General features: G+C 39.6%; 1 protein-coding gene across 6 annotated transcripts in view; it reads left to right on the top strand.

The window, feature by feature from the left end:
* The window catches only part of TMEM117 (transmembrane protein 117), a 496,249-nt gene that overhangs the window by 127,852 nt on the left and 355,594 nt on the right, over positions 1-12,803 (top strand). The gene's annotated exons all lie outside the window — the stretch shown is intronic.

Genomic DNA, 12,803 nt, shown 5'->3' with positions numbered 1-12,803 from the left:
AAGAAGCTGATGTTTTCTAGGGCTAATGATAAAGAAAGTTTTATTTTTCCTGATACACAGCCTTTTCCAGAGAAGTGTTGCAAATATTAATTAGTACATCAATATGGGTTAGGCGTTGCAGAGACAAAAATTGAGAAATGAGCCAAAGTGATTTAGGCAATTTCAAAAATAAGTATTAGTATTCATATTCAGAACCTGGAAAATAATGATGGTAAGAATTAGGTGATGGGTGTAATGAAAATGGAATAGATTGTCTCACCTTTCTGTTTCTCTTCTAATCAGTTTTAGTAAGTAAGAACTTACGTGGAGCACTCATTAAATGTCTGGGTGTGGTGAGTATGCTCTAAGGGTGACTGACTTAGGGGAGGTGACAGGAGAGAATATTCATTTACTTCTTTATTTATATTAATTTAAATTCAATTAGTCAACATATAGTACATCATTAGTTTCAAATGTTGTGTTCAGTAATTCATCAGTTGCGTATTACATCCTGTGCCCTCCTTAATGCCCATCACCCAATTACCCCAGCACCCCCGCCACGTCCCCTCCAGCAACCCTCAATTTATTTCCTAGAGTTAAAGTCTCTAATGGTTTTTCTTCCTCTCTGATGACTCCCCATTCAGTTTTCCCTCCTTTCCCCAGTGACCCTCTACACTGTTTCTTATATTCCACATATGAATGAGACCATATGATAATTGTCTTTCTTTGATTTATTTTGCTCAGCAGACAGAAGGGAATGTTTAGAATAAACATTATTCTAAATAATGTTTATAATAACCCCACTTTCCATGGGGTGCCTGGGTGGCTCAGTGGGTTAAAGGTCTGCCTCTGGCTCAGGTCATATTCCCCGGGGTCCTGGGATTGAGCCCCGCCTTGGGCTCCCCACTCAGCATCAAGTCTGCTTTTCTCTTGTCTTGTGCTCTCTCCCTCTCTTGTTCTCTCAGATAAATCAGTAAAATCTTTTTTTTTTTTTTTTTTTTAAGACACTTTCCTAAAATCTAAAATGCTATGGCTTTGATGCACAGAGGGGGCAGCAAAAGCAAGCAAGGATGAATAGGAAAAATAAACAAGAGACTGGCATGGACTTGTCCACAGGCTAGATGAAATTGTTCAGGCTCTAATGCTTCCTCAAGTGTACACGCACAGCTGCCCTAGACCTTACCCCCTACGCTCTTATCCTCATTTTGTAAAGAATGACTGTTGCTCTGGCCCATCGGTGCATCCACATGTTGTATCAGAAAAGACTCTGATTTATAGTTTCACTGTCTGTTGCCAGAGGTATAGGTTCCAGCCCATTATTTTTCCCAAAGCTGAGTTACACTTTAATGGAAAAATTCAGGGTGAAATTTCACTCCAGGCAATACTTTTTTCTTTCCTAAATTCACTATTTTTAAAACCTGCGCTTAATGCTTTTAGATTCCTTGCTCAACCTTTTTTTTTTTTTTTTCTCTCTCTCTTTCTCTCTCCTTAGTGACTACTGATCTAGAAGTAGCAGCCCTTGTGCATGTTTTTTTCTGTTCAGGGCCATGATTTTTCACTTGCTGCTGCTTTTCAAGTACAAAGTTGGTTGACCTGAGACCATTGTTTACACTGGTTGCTTCACGCCGAGGAACGGATGTTTGTGTGGGTGTTTCTGTTTGTAAAGGTGCTAAATTTATTTTGAGAAATGGCAAGAAAATTTTCAAATAATCTTTAGCAATGTGAAACTGTACAGTTTTTGTATGACCTAAACCAACAAAATTATTGATGTTCAAAATTGTAGTAAATGAGAAAAGAGATATGTTATTTTCCAAGGGATGAACATATGGGGATGGGTAAAGGATGGGAGGCCCTGGACAGGGTTCAGGAGCTAGGGTGAGGAGAATGCTTGGCTGTAAGTATTCAGGAAGCCTGCAAGTACTTGAGTCAATAGCTGAAAAGCTTGATTGGCTGCTAATACAAGGCTGAATGCAAATTCTGCTGGAGTGGTGCTTTAAATAATTTGTTGGCTTCATTCTTAATTAGGCTAAACATTGACTTGCTTGTACGATTAATTCACAATAATAGCACAATTAATTACTAAGGCTGGGAGTAAGTGGCCAAGCTGGTTGCTGAGAATGGACTGGTGAGCAGAAAAGCTGGAAATAGAATGGCTGAGTCTAGTCAAGGGGGCTGACCCAGTGGAGTGCTGGAGGGAGGGGGGCAGGCTTGGTGAGAGAGGGAGGGGGGGAAGGAAACTAGGGTAGGAGGGAGAGGGTCAGGGCAAAAGGGAGACTTATTCAGCCCAAAGCACTATAGCAATAGGGCGCAGTTTGCTGCTTTTAATACTCTTGGTTTCACATTACTTGGTTTTGGTGGTATAAAGGTAAAATAGCACAGCATACTCAAATTATCACAAGTTTACTGTTAGTGTAGTCCTAATGAGGTTTGAAAAACATTAATGAAAAACACAATCAATGTTGCATCCTCATTACTGTGTTGGAGTGCATTACTATCTGTCCAGAATCGACATTGTTTTGACACCCTTAAGAGGTGTTCCGCGATCATTGTTTTTAGTTGTTTATTTCGACGGCCTCATTAAATAGCTTATCAGCTTGTTACAGGGGAAAAAATTCTGAACAAGGAATCAGGATACCTGGATTTTAGCCCCGTCTTAGCCACTCGCTGGCAAATATAACTTGGAAAAGTTAGATTGTTTCTCATTTTTAAGATATGAATTGTTTGTAGGGTTGTTACTAGGTTTACTATCAACAGCCTCATCCTCATTATTATTAATCTTGGGGAAACGCAAGCTACTGAGGTGGAGAAACAAACTAAACTTAATCTTGGTTGCCATCAGCTTTGTTTTGTATGGAAGACAAAGTGATGTAGTAGAAATAGCATGAACTTTTGCCCTGATACTCTTTTGCTATGTGGCCCTAACAAACTTCACTTTCTGAACCTCATTTCCACTGAGGATGTAAAATGGGGATATTAGGACTATCTTAGGGTTGTTGTGGATGTCACAGAAGACAGTGTATGCATAGCAGTTGGTATGGAACCCACCATATAATGAGCTCCCAGTATATGTTGCTTTTATAATAAGAGAATGTGTATTTTAGTTTCTCAAGTACTTTAGCTCGCAATAAATATTAATTGTTGTGACAATAACAGTAAGTACTTAGGTCAACAGATTAGGTCAACATAATGAAGTGAAGTAATTTATGTCAGTCATCTTATTGCATTATTATCATACAGCTATGTTGATTATTATCAATTTTATGCGATGCCCAAATAAATGCCTAGCACCAGTAGGTCTTCAATAAATGTTAATTTCTGATGCCATAATACATAATCTTAAATGTAATTGAATTAAGGAGTCAAATTAGTATATGGAATACATACACCCAGTTCAAATGCTATCAGTGCATCTTTATGAATATACATAAACTGTTCCTTATTTTATTTTTCATCAATGAAAAGCAAATACAGAGAGCTAATATAATATGTCATCAGGATTCAGAAGAGGAAATCAAACATTTATTGAGTTACTAAACCATTATTTGCTAAGTTTGACTTTTTTGAAAAGAGGAAACATTTGGTGGGATTATGGGAAATATGGGAATTAATGATGTGACAGTTATGCATGCGTGCAGTGTGTGAGTAGCCATTATCTAGAGACTATATAATAATGAATATCTTTAATTTCCATCTCAATTCCTTTTTCACAGTGGTGAACATGTAGGAAATAATTATTTTCTAGGCATGAAAAGTTGATGTATATGACAGTCTGAGGCTTAAGCCTTATGATAAGTTATATAGTTTATTTATTTATTTTTTAAAAGATTTATTTATTTATTCATGAGAGACACACAGAGAGAAGCAGAGACATAGGTAGAAGGAGAAGCAGGCTTCCTGCAGGGAGCCTGGTGTGGGACTCCATCCTAGGACCCTGGGATCATGACCTGAGCCAAAGTAGACGCTCAACCACTGAACCACCCGGGTGCCCCCGTAAGTTAGTTCAGTTTAATAAATTAATAAGAGAGACCCAGCATGAGCTGAGAAAGTTACATTTCTATGACAAGTCATAGTTATTCTTGAGGGATTGATGAAAACCAGTAAATGGAATTCTATGAATGAAATATTTCATCATTCAATTAGTTCCGTGTCAAGGTAACATCAGTTAACAGCACAGTTGTGTCCACTGCTCTGGCTGCTTAGTCAGGAATGTCTACAACTTCTTTTACCCTTGCACCAGGTCAGGAGGATAATGCCTTTTTTGTGGTGGAGATAAGTGACTTGCTTGTGTTTTCATCAAGGAAAGAATCACAGTGGAACTGGTTAACTTTCTATTTCAGTTCCCTTTAGGCTACTGCCAGAGTACCCTGACACTTTACTTTTTTCTTTTTTTCCTAGAGAAGCAAATGCACATAATATACTCGAAAAGGTTAGTTATAAAAGACATAGAAGAGCATGATATTTAAGTAACATACTGAATGAATACCCTTACCAAATTGAAAAAAAACTACTTTACATTCTTTACAATAAAAGAGCAATAACATATACATAAAATATGAAGACAGAAAGGGGTATTGGATTTTGGCCTACATTTTATAGACTACATAGTTTAATTCTCCCTCCCTAAAATGCATGTCTTAAAAGATTAAGAGGATGGTTCCCAGGTTTGTTGCAAAGTGTAAAATGTTCAGCATCCTGTGTAATAACAGAAGAGAATATATATCACATATAAAATACTTATGTTCTTTGAGGAAGAATGTTAATAGATATCTTAGCTTCAGGATTATAGAGGTATTATCTAAAATATGCGCTTTATTTTGAATATGTTATAAAATATAGATTATATGTAATAGTACATATTATTTACCATACTGCTATACCTGTATATGCATATATATAATATCTGTTGTTAGATAATTAGTCTTTCTTAGTTAAGCTATTTTATGTCTGTTAGAGAATTTGATGTGTGAACATAAAGCTAAGCATTTAAAATAAATCACTGACGAGAAAGTTATAAGTACACAGAGATAAATTGTAGCAGTATGCATTTGTTGAACCTTACAGTGACATCTTTTTTTTTTTAAGATTTTATTTATTTATTCATGAGAGACACAGACTGAGAGAGAGGCAGAGACACAGGCAAAGGGAGAAGCAGGCTCCATGCAGGGAGCCCGATGCGGGACTCGATCCTGGGACTCTAGGATCACGCCCTGGGCCGAAGGCAGGGGCTAAACCGCTGAGTCACCCAGGGATCCCCTTACAGTGACATCTTAACTGAATATGTGGATATACGTAAAACTGATAAGTAAACAGGATTGCATAGGTCTTAAATGAGCGACAGATGTGATACTTCTGTTGGGATCATGTTAGGTTAATATGGGGCTCAGCAGAAAGGAGAGCACTAAACTACAGAATGTCAGCTTCTTAAACAATTTAATTGTCTGGAAAGGGTGGCCTTGGTATGACTTCACTACATCATCTAAGGTGAGTCAGTTTAGGGAAGTAGTTCAACATTCTGCATGGAAGTGATTTAACTTCTGTTCACAACTTTGATGAGAACCAATCATTTGGCCCCAACCAGGAACAAGGGGGCTGGAAACTAAAATTAAACCATGTACTTGGAATAACACTACTGACTACCACATGCGACCACTCCCACCTTGACTAGGAAGCCTCTTTCTTCCTATGAATGGGTTATACAAAATGATTTTTTACAAAATCATTGTAACTATGATTTGACAGAAAGGGAATGCATGAATTTCACATGAAAGCCTAGTTCTTATTCAGTTGTATACAGTGATGATATCAGATGGCCAATCAGGTCGTTAAATGTGCAGTAATTAGAGGAGAAATCTTTTGGTAGCAGGAAGGAATGGTTTCAAGGTATCATTGGATGATCGGTAGCCAGCATGCGCTGGTTCAGTTCTTGTGCACCTCTAGTATATATTCTGATCTGGTGAGTGTGTCCATTCTGATTGGTGTTTCTCATGCTGTGTCTGTCCTAAGCACTTTGAATGTCATCCCTGATTATTAGAAATAAATTCGTTGAGTTAGTGAATTTAGGAGAAAAGACGCAGGTCACTGGGACCTTATGAACTTATGGGTAAATGTATAATAAATCAGAGGAATTATGAAATGTTTTGCCTTCTTATGTCTACAAAATTGAGATAAGTCAAGAACACATTTGGAATTTGGTCAATTAGAATAGAGGATCCAACTGAGGCTGAACTTATGCACTCCTCCTGGTTGCCGTGGCAACAGGGCCCCCTTTCCATGCTAGTAATATTATAGTGTGAGTGAAGAAATAATTGGAGGTCGAGAAATATGTGTTCAAGTCAACTCCTACTTCTGGGAAAGTTAGGGAGGAGTTTGCTGAAGGCAAAGGATGAGGTCATGAGAGGGGAAGAATTTGAATTAAAAAAGAAAAAAAAAATAATTAAATTGAGCCTGAGCCTGAAAGCTTCTGGGCATTGCATTGCACATAGCGATGTTTCTTCCCCGACTTTTGTTGATGGCAGAGTAGATAGTAAATCACATGGTTGCGTATCTACGTTATCTCTTCCATCCTAGCCCAGGAAAAGCACTGGGCTGGGAAATCGTGACCTGTATAATTGGCTTGGATTGGAGCCATCTGCTATGTGGATTGCTCTGTTTTCTCTTACAGCTAGCCAGGAAATTCTCATTTGCCTGGAAGGGTCAAGAGGGAGTCAAAACAGGCTTACCCATATTTTTCCTGTGACTTCAGCTTATTTGTTTTTAATATTGTCCTTAGGTGTATTTTATCCTTGCCATATATGTCTTTCAAATTCTTCTCAATAGTCTGAGCCTTTTCTGCTTTTATTAAATACATGTTGAATTTGCACCATTGCTTGGAGAATGGAGAGATTGGGGAGGGTTAGCCATGAATGCTTCTTCATTCAGTTCTGCTTTTTCCTTCTCTGAACCCTTTCCCATAGCAAAAGAAGAGGATACAAGGTGCTCTCTCAATTCCACTCCCTGTAACTTCCAAACCAAATCACCCCCAAAAGCCAGAGTAGAAATAAAGAAGAAAACCACAAAGTATGACCTAAGAGTAGGATGATTTGGTAATTCATTCTCCAAACCAGGACCCTTTTGAAAATGAAAAGGAGTGCTATTAATAATAGGAGACGAGGCATAAACTGTGATATCCTGTGCTATTTAAAACACCTACAATGAGTAGGAGAGACTAGAGACTGAGAGGGAAAAAGGATCATCTGGGGACCTAGAAGGAAGACTTGGCCTAGGTGCACAATGAGTATTCCTGGACAGTTGTAACTAACTTGTAGCCAAGTTCAGTGTCTAATAGGATCATGAGATTGTTTTAAAATAAAGGGTCTCATTGTCCTTTTACCAGAAATAACTTGTATCAGATTAGAATAGAGTAAAAATGCGTTCCGAGGCAAAAAATAAAGTTTCAGAAATATAAAAATATTCATAGTGAAGCCTCCGGGAAGGGCTTCGTGATTGACCAAAGACTGGTCAAGGTTAGGGCTGACTGGCCGAATGAATTCCATTTTCTGTTCCCATGACTATTGTTTAAGAAAATTAAAGTAAGTTCCATTTTGCTTAAGGCAAACCTATCAAGCTCCATTGTTTCTAGCTCAGATCCCAAATGGTATAAAGAGGAATCCCAGTTCTAAAAGAAGATGATAGTAACTGTATATAGTGGGCAGCCTCTGAGATGGTCCTGATGTTCTCTGCTTCTGGTATTCAGGACCTTGTGCTCCTTTCCCCTAGCGTGTAGGTTGAACCAAGTGGTTAGCTTTTAATGAATGAAATACGATAAAGTGATGGGATATTCTTTATTTTTTTCTTTTTTAGAGAGAGAGAGAAAGAGAGAGAATATGTGTGGAGTGGGGGGAGGGGCAGAGGGAGAGGGAGGGAGAGAATCTTAAGCAGGCTCAGTGCCCAGTGCAGAGCCTGATGCAGGGCTTGATATCATGACTGTGAGATGATGACCTGAGACAAAATAAAGAGTGGGACTCAAATGAGCCACCCAGGCACCCCAGTGGATTATTATTTCTATGATTAGGCTTCCCTCTTGTTTGTCTTTTTCCTCTGTCTCTATCTCTGTCTCTGTCTCTCTCTCTCAGAGCCCATATTCTGGGGGAAGCAAAATTACCACACTGAGAGTAGTCTTTATGGAGAGGTCCATGTGTCAAGGAACTGTCCTCAGATGATAGGACCTGAGACCTGCCAGCAATCATCTGAGTGAGTTTGCAAGCCAGTCCTCCCCAAATCAAGCCTTGAGAAGACCGTAGTCTCTGCTCATATGGTGCTTGTAGCCTGTGACCTGCTTCTGAGCCAGAGGGCACAGTTAAACTGTGGTCAAATTCCTGACCCACAGAAATTATGATATAATAAATGTTTGCTGTTATAAACTGCTACATTTTGGGATAATTTATGCCTCAGCAGTAAATAATTAATACACTGTATTTAAATAGTAGGTTCTATTTGACAAAAATGCTCAGAAGGAAAAATACACACACACACACACACACACACACACACACACACACACACACATCCAGAATGGCCACAAAACAAATTCCCTTTGTGTGCTGAGTAGGAGTGCTCTTCTCCATTGTCTGCATGAATTTTATTTTCTGCTGCATTTTTTTTCTGGAAATCTTCCATGTTGTTGATGGGGAAACTTTCAAGTTGTCCCATAGGATATTAGCAAGTGATCAACATAGCACTCGGTCTAAGGCTTAGAGACCATATACTGTGTTATACAGTGGATATTTGGGAGGAGCATTACTGGTCTTTCTTATGAAAACCAGAAGAATTTTCCTGTGAGTTTTCATAAAGAGGGCCCTCTAAAATGTAGAGAACATTATCCTTAAAGACATTCCTTTTTTTTTTTTTAAAGATTTTATTTATTTATTCATGAGAGACACAGAGAGAGGCAGAGACACAAGCAGGCTCCATGCAGGGAGACCGACGTGGGACTCGATCCCAGGACCCCAGGATCAGGCCCTGGGCTGAAGACAGCGCTAAACAGCTGAGCCACCTGGGCTGCCCCTTAAAGACATTCCTCACAAATCCTAATAGTATATATAACAATGAATTTTAAGGAGCCATTTCTTTTTAATTCTGCCAATAGTAGGTATGGCACCCAGGTAAAACTTACTAGTTTCCAAGGAGAACGTCTTGCATATTTGACCTTTCCGATGACAGCAAGCATCACACTGAAGGTGTTTGTCAAATTTCTTCTGCAGATTGTTGGTTGATCTTGGGGCAGAGTGGAATCTTTGAGGCTTTACAACAGAATAACAGCCCCTTAAAGATACTCAGGTTGGAGTTAGATGAATCTAGCGTGGAAATCCAGAAGCTGCTGGAGGACATGAAAGACCACAATCCAGATCTGACCTTTGAATGCAGTGATGCTAGAGCAAGCAGGTCTCCATCTTGTGACTTCTTGTCTTGAACACCCTGAGACGGTCTTTAGTGACTGTGTGTCTTGAAGGGGGGGATCTGATTTCTCTAAGACACACCATGAATGAAGACCAGAGGGTCACATATTAATTACCGGATCAAAATGTAGGATTTAGCGCTGGCTTTCCCTCTCTGGTTTACAGTAAATTCTGCACAAGTCAAATACCGACTTTATGTCAAAATGTCTGTTATTTCACAAGGACATAATAACATAATAAAAGGCAGAGAATTTGGAAAAACAACAACAAAAAAAGGATAGTTTAAAGTTTTACCTTGCGACCAAGGAAAACGTGAAGTTGGCAGGTCATGTCTTAACTTTTTTCTAGGTAGGGTATTCTATGATTTTTTCTCCTTAAATTGGTTTTTAATTTTTTTTTTTAGTATTTGTTGTAGAAAAGGTAAATATTTAGCTTGAAAAATGTGCTGAAGGAAGATCTTGTTCAGGCAACTTCTCATACTAATCTGAGGGATAGCTAAAAGGCTGCCAGATTGTTCAGTTTCTTTCTTGAGCACAGTACAGATTCTTAGAGTCATCAGATTATAGGTTCCAGAGACCACTTCAATTTAGAAATAATGGTGTAATACTCTTTTAGTTAGGCATGAAAAAGTACCTGTATTTAAAACTATTTCCAGACTTGGCAGTTTTTACTGCAGCCTGTACAAGTGCAAATAATTCTTACTAAAATCACTTAACGCCGTGTGTGACACAGTGATTTATGTGTATATCCTTTTAGTAGGAAATGAGTCTGAATTTTACTTCAGGAAGTAAGCATTATATTGAAAGCGGAAATATAAAAAGATAGGATACAATCCTTTCAGCTCGTAATGTCACAACATCCCTAATCAAAGAAAGCACAACAGAGCCATAGGAGTATCCTTGCACTTTGTAGAACGAAGCAAAAAATTCCCTTTAATGTTTCAAAAGAGGGTAGAAGCAAAATATTCTTTGTGATAGGCGTCTGTTGGTGTGCAGTGCAGATTTATTATTATCTCTTTAAAAATTAATTTCGAATCACACTCCCACCCTCATATCAAATCCTTGGAGGCCTGTGGCATTCACCTTGTACTTCTTCCATTCTGTCATCTAGCATCTTGGTGATTATCTCTCTCTCACTTGCTAAGAGGCTTTGGCACCTGTCTCCTCTTGCTCTTTGCTACGAGTCTTGACATCATCCCGTGTGGGTCCCAAATCCACTTGGTGTCACCTCTGATCTCCTTGTCAAACAACCAGTGGATACTTCTCGGTCTTTATTGGATTTGATCTCTCCCTCCAGCACTTGGTGCTTCCACCATTCCTGCCTTCTTGAAATGTTGTACATTCTTCATTTCTAATTCCATATGCTTTTTTAAAAAAAAGATTTTATTTATTCATTAATGAGAGACACACTCACACAGAGGCAGAGACACAGGCAGAGAGAGAACCAGGCTCCATGCAGGGAGCCTGACGTGGGACTCGATCCCCGGTCTCCAGGATCACGCCCTGGGCTGAAGGCGGCCCTAAATAGCTGAGCCACCTGGGCTGCCCCTCACTCAGATTTCTAATCTGATTTTCTTACTCTATGCAGCCTCCTTGTCTGGGACCCACTCCCTTCTTGGCTTATTTGGCTATTTTTACATGTGCGATTCTAAAATACTTCTTTTTATCCCCAATTTTTCTCGTATCTTTCATGTGACACTAACTACTGTAAATTATCTATTTGAGTGTCTCAACGATATTCAAGCTACATAAATCCACAGTTGAACTCATTTCACGCCCCACGCCCTGGCCCTGCTAGCTTCCTCTGTTCCATATCAGTGGCTGGCGCTGTTACTAACCAGCTGCTGAGGCCAGACACTTAGATCCTGTTCATTCTTTCCTGTCCTCCCCTTATCTCAAACACACAGTAAATCACAAAGGCTCTTTGATTCTACCTGCTAAGTATTTCTCAAATCCGTCTGCTTCGCCCTATCCTTACTGCTCCCCTCCTGTTGTTTCATCTTTGGATTTCTGCAGCAGCTGCCCCTTCTCATTCATTCTCCATATTGTGGTGATTCCCCCCAAAACACTGATATCCCTGCTTACAATGCTGCGGTGGATTTTCACCATCTTCATAATCAAGTCCAAGTTCTTCCCATGATTTATAAGGCTCTAAATAACGTGGCCCCAGCTTACCTCATTCTTCTTTTTTTTTTTTTTAAGATTTTATTTATTTATTGATGATAGACACATACAGAGAGAGAGGCAGAGACACAGGCAGAGGGAGAAGCAGGCTCCATGTAAGGAGCCCAATGCGGGACTCGATCCCAGGACCCTGGGATCATGCCCTGAGCTGAAGGCAGATGCTCAACTGCTGAGCCAGCCAGGCTGCCCTTACCTCGTTATTCTACTCTATTGTTCCTTTAGCCAAAAAACTAAATTGCATCCAAAGTGAACTTCTTTTCCTCCCACGAACAGAACCCATGCATTCTCTCCCTTGGGTCTTCAAATAAATCTCTCTTCCCAATGCCTACCGTCTCTGGATCCCATTGTTTATCCCCTGGCTAAGTCATATCTATTCAGTTCTCTGCTTAGCTACCACATGTCCTCTGGGGAAACGTTCCTAACACTTAAAGGTCAGGAAAATACTCCTTCTATATATTCTCATAATATCATGCATCATCTGCATCATAATATTCACCACACTGTGTTTTAATAGCCTTTTCACCTGTATATACTTCTTAGCAAATTATGAGTTTTTTGAGGGCAGTTGTTACCAATGCTCACCAATATTTTGTTTCTCCTCTTCTTCTTGACTCCAGAGATTTTATTTCTAGATCTCTGAGCCCTCCTGCAGTTAGGTGGAACATGGAACATGGGACTGTAACCAGCAGTGATGTGTGCTGTCACTGGCCTCGGCCCTTTCCCCCAGGACATAGCTCTTCATGCCTTGTGCTTCATCCCTGGCCTCTAAGACCACATGCTACAGATGGTTTGGCTACAAGGTGATGAGCCTCTGTCAGCCCAGATTCTTGAGTGAGCAGAGGCCCATGCATGGGCACAGGAAACATGGGTGAGAAACAAACACTTGTGTTAAGCCACAGAGATTTCTGGTGGTTTATTATCACAGCATTATCGAGCCTCTTCTGTCCGGTGCAGGCAGGGCTTTGTGTCTGTTTTCTTTGCTGGGGCATTAACAGCACCTTATGCAGTGCCCACTTGGCACGTAGTAAGTACTCAATAAATATTTGTGGATTGTGTGAATTTTCGAGTTTTCATTCTGAAAGATGTTTTATTTAACACCCTATAAAGGTGACATTTTAAATGATACCACAGTGCACTGAGAGAATTAACATAATTTTAATTGCCTAAGTTGCTACAGAGAGTGAATGACTAGCACGTACAGGAAAAT

This window comes from Canis lupus, chromosome 25 (genome assembly GCF_048164855.1).
Source record: "Canis lupus baileyi chromosome 25, mCanLup2.hap1, whole genome shotgun sequence".
NCBI classification, from domain to species: domain Eukaryota; kingdom Metazoa; phylum Chordata; class Mammalia; order Carnivora; family Canidae; genus Canis; species Canis lupus.
This window is presented reverse-complemented; position numbering and strand designations above follow the sequence as displayed.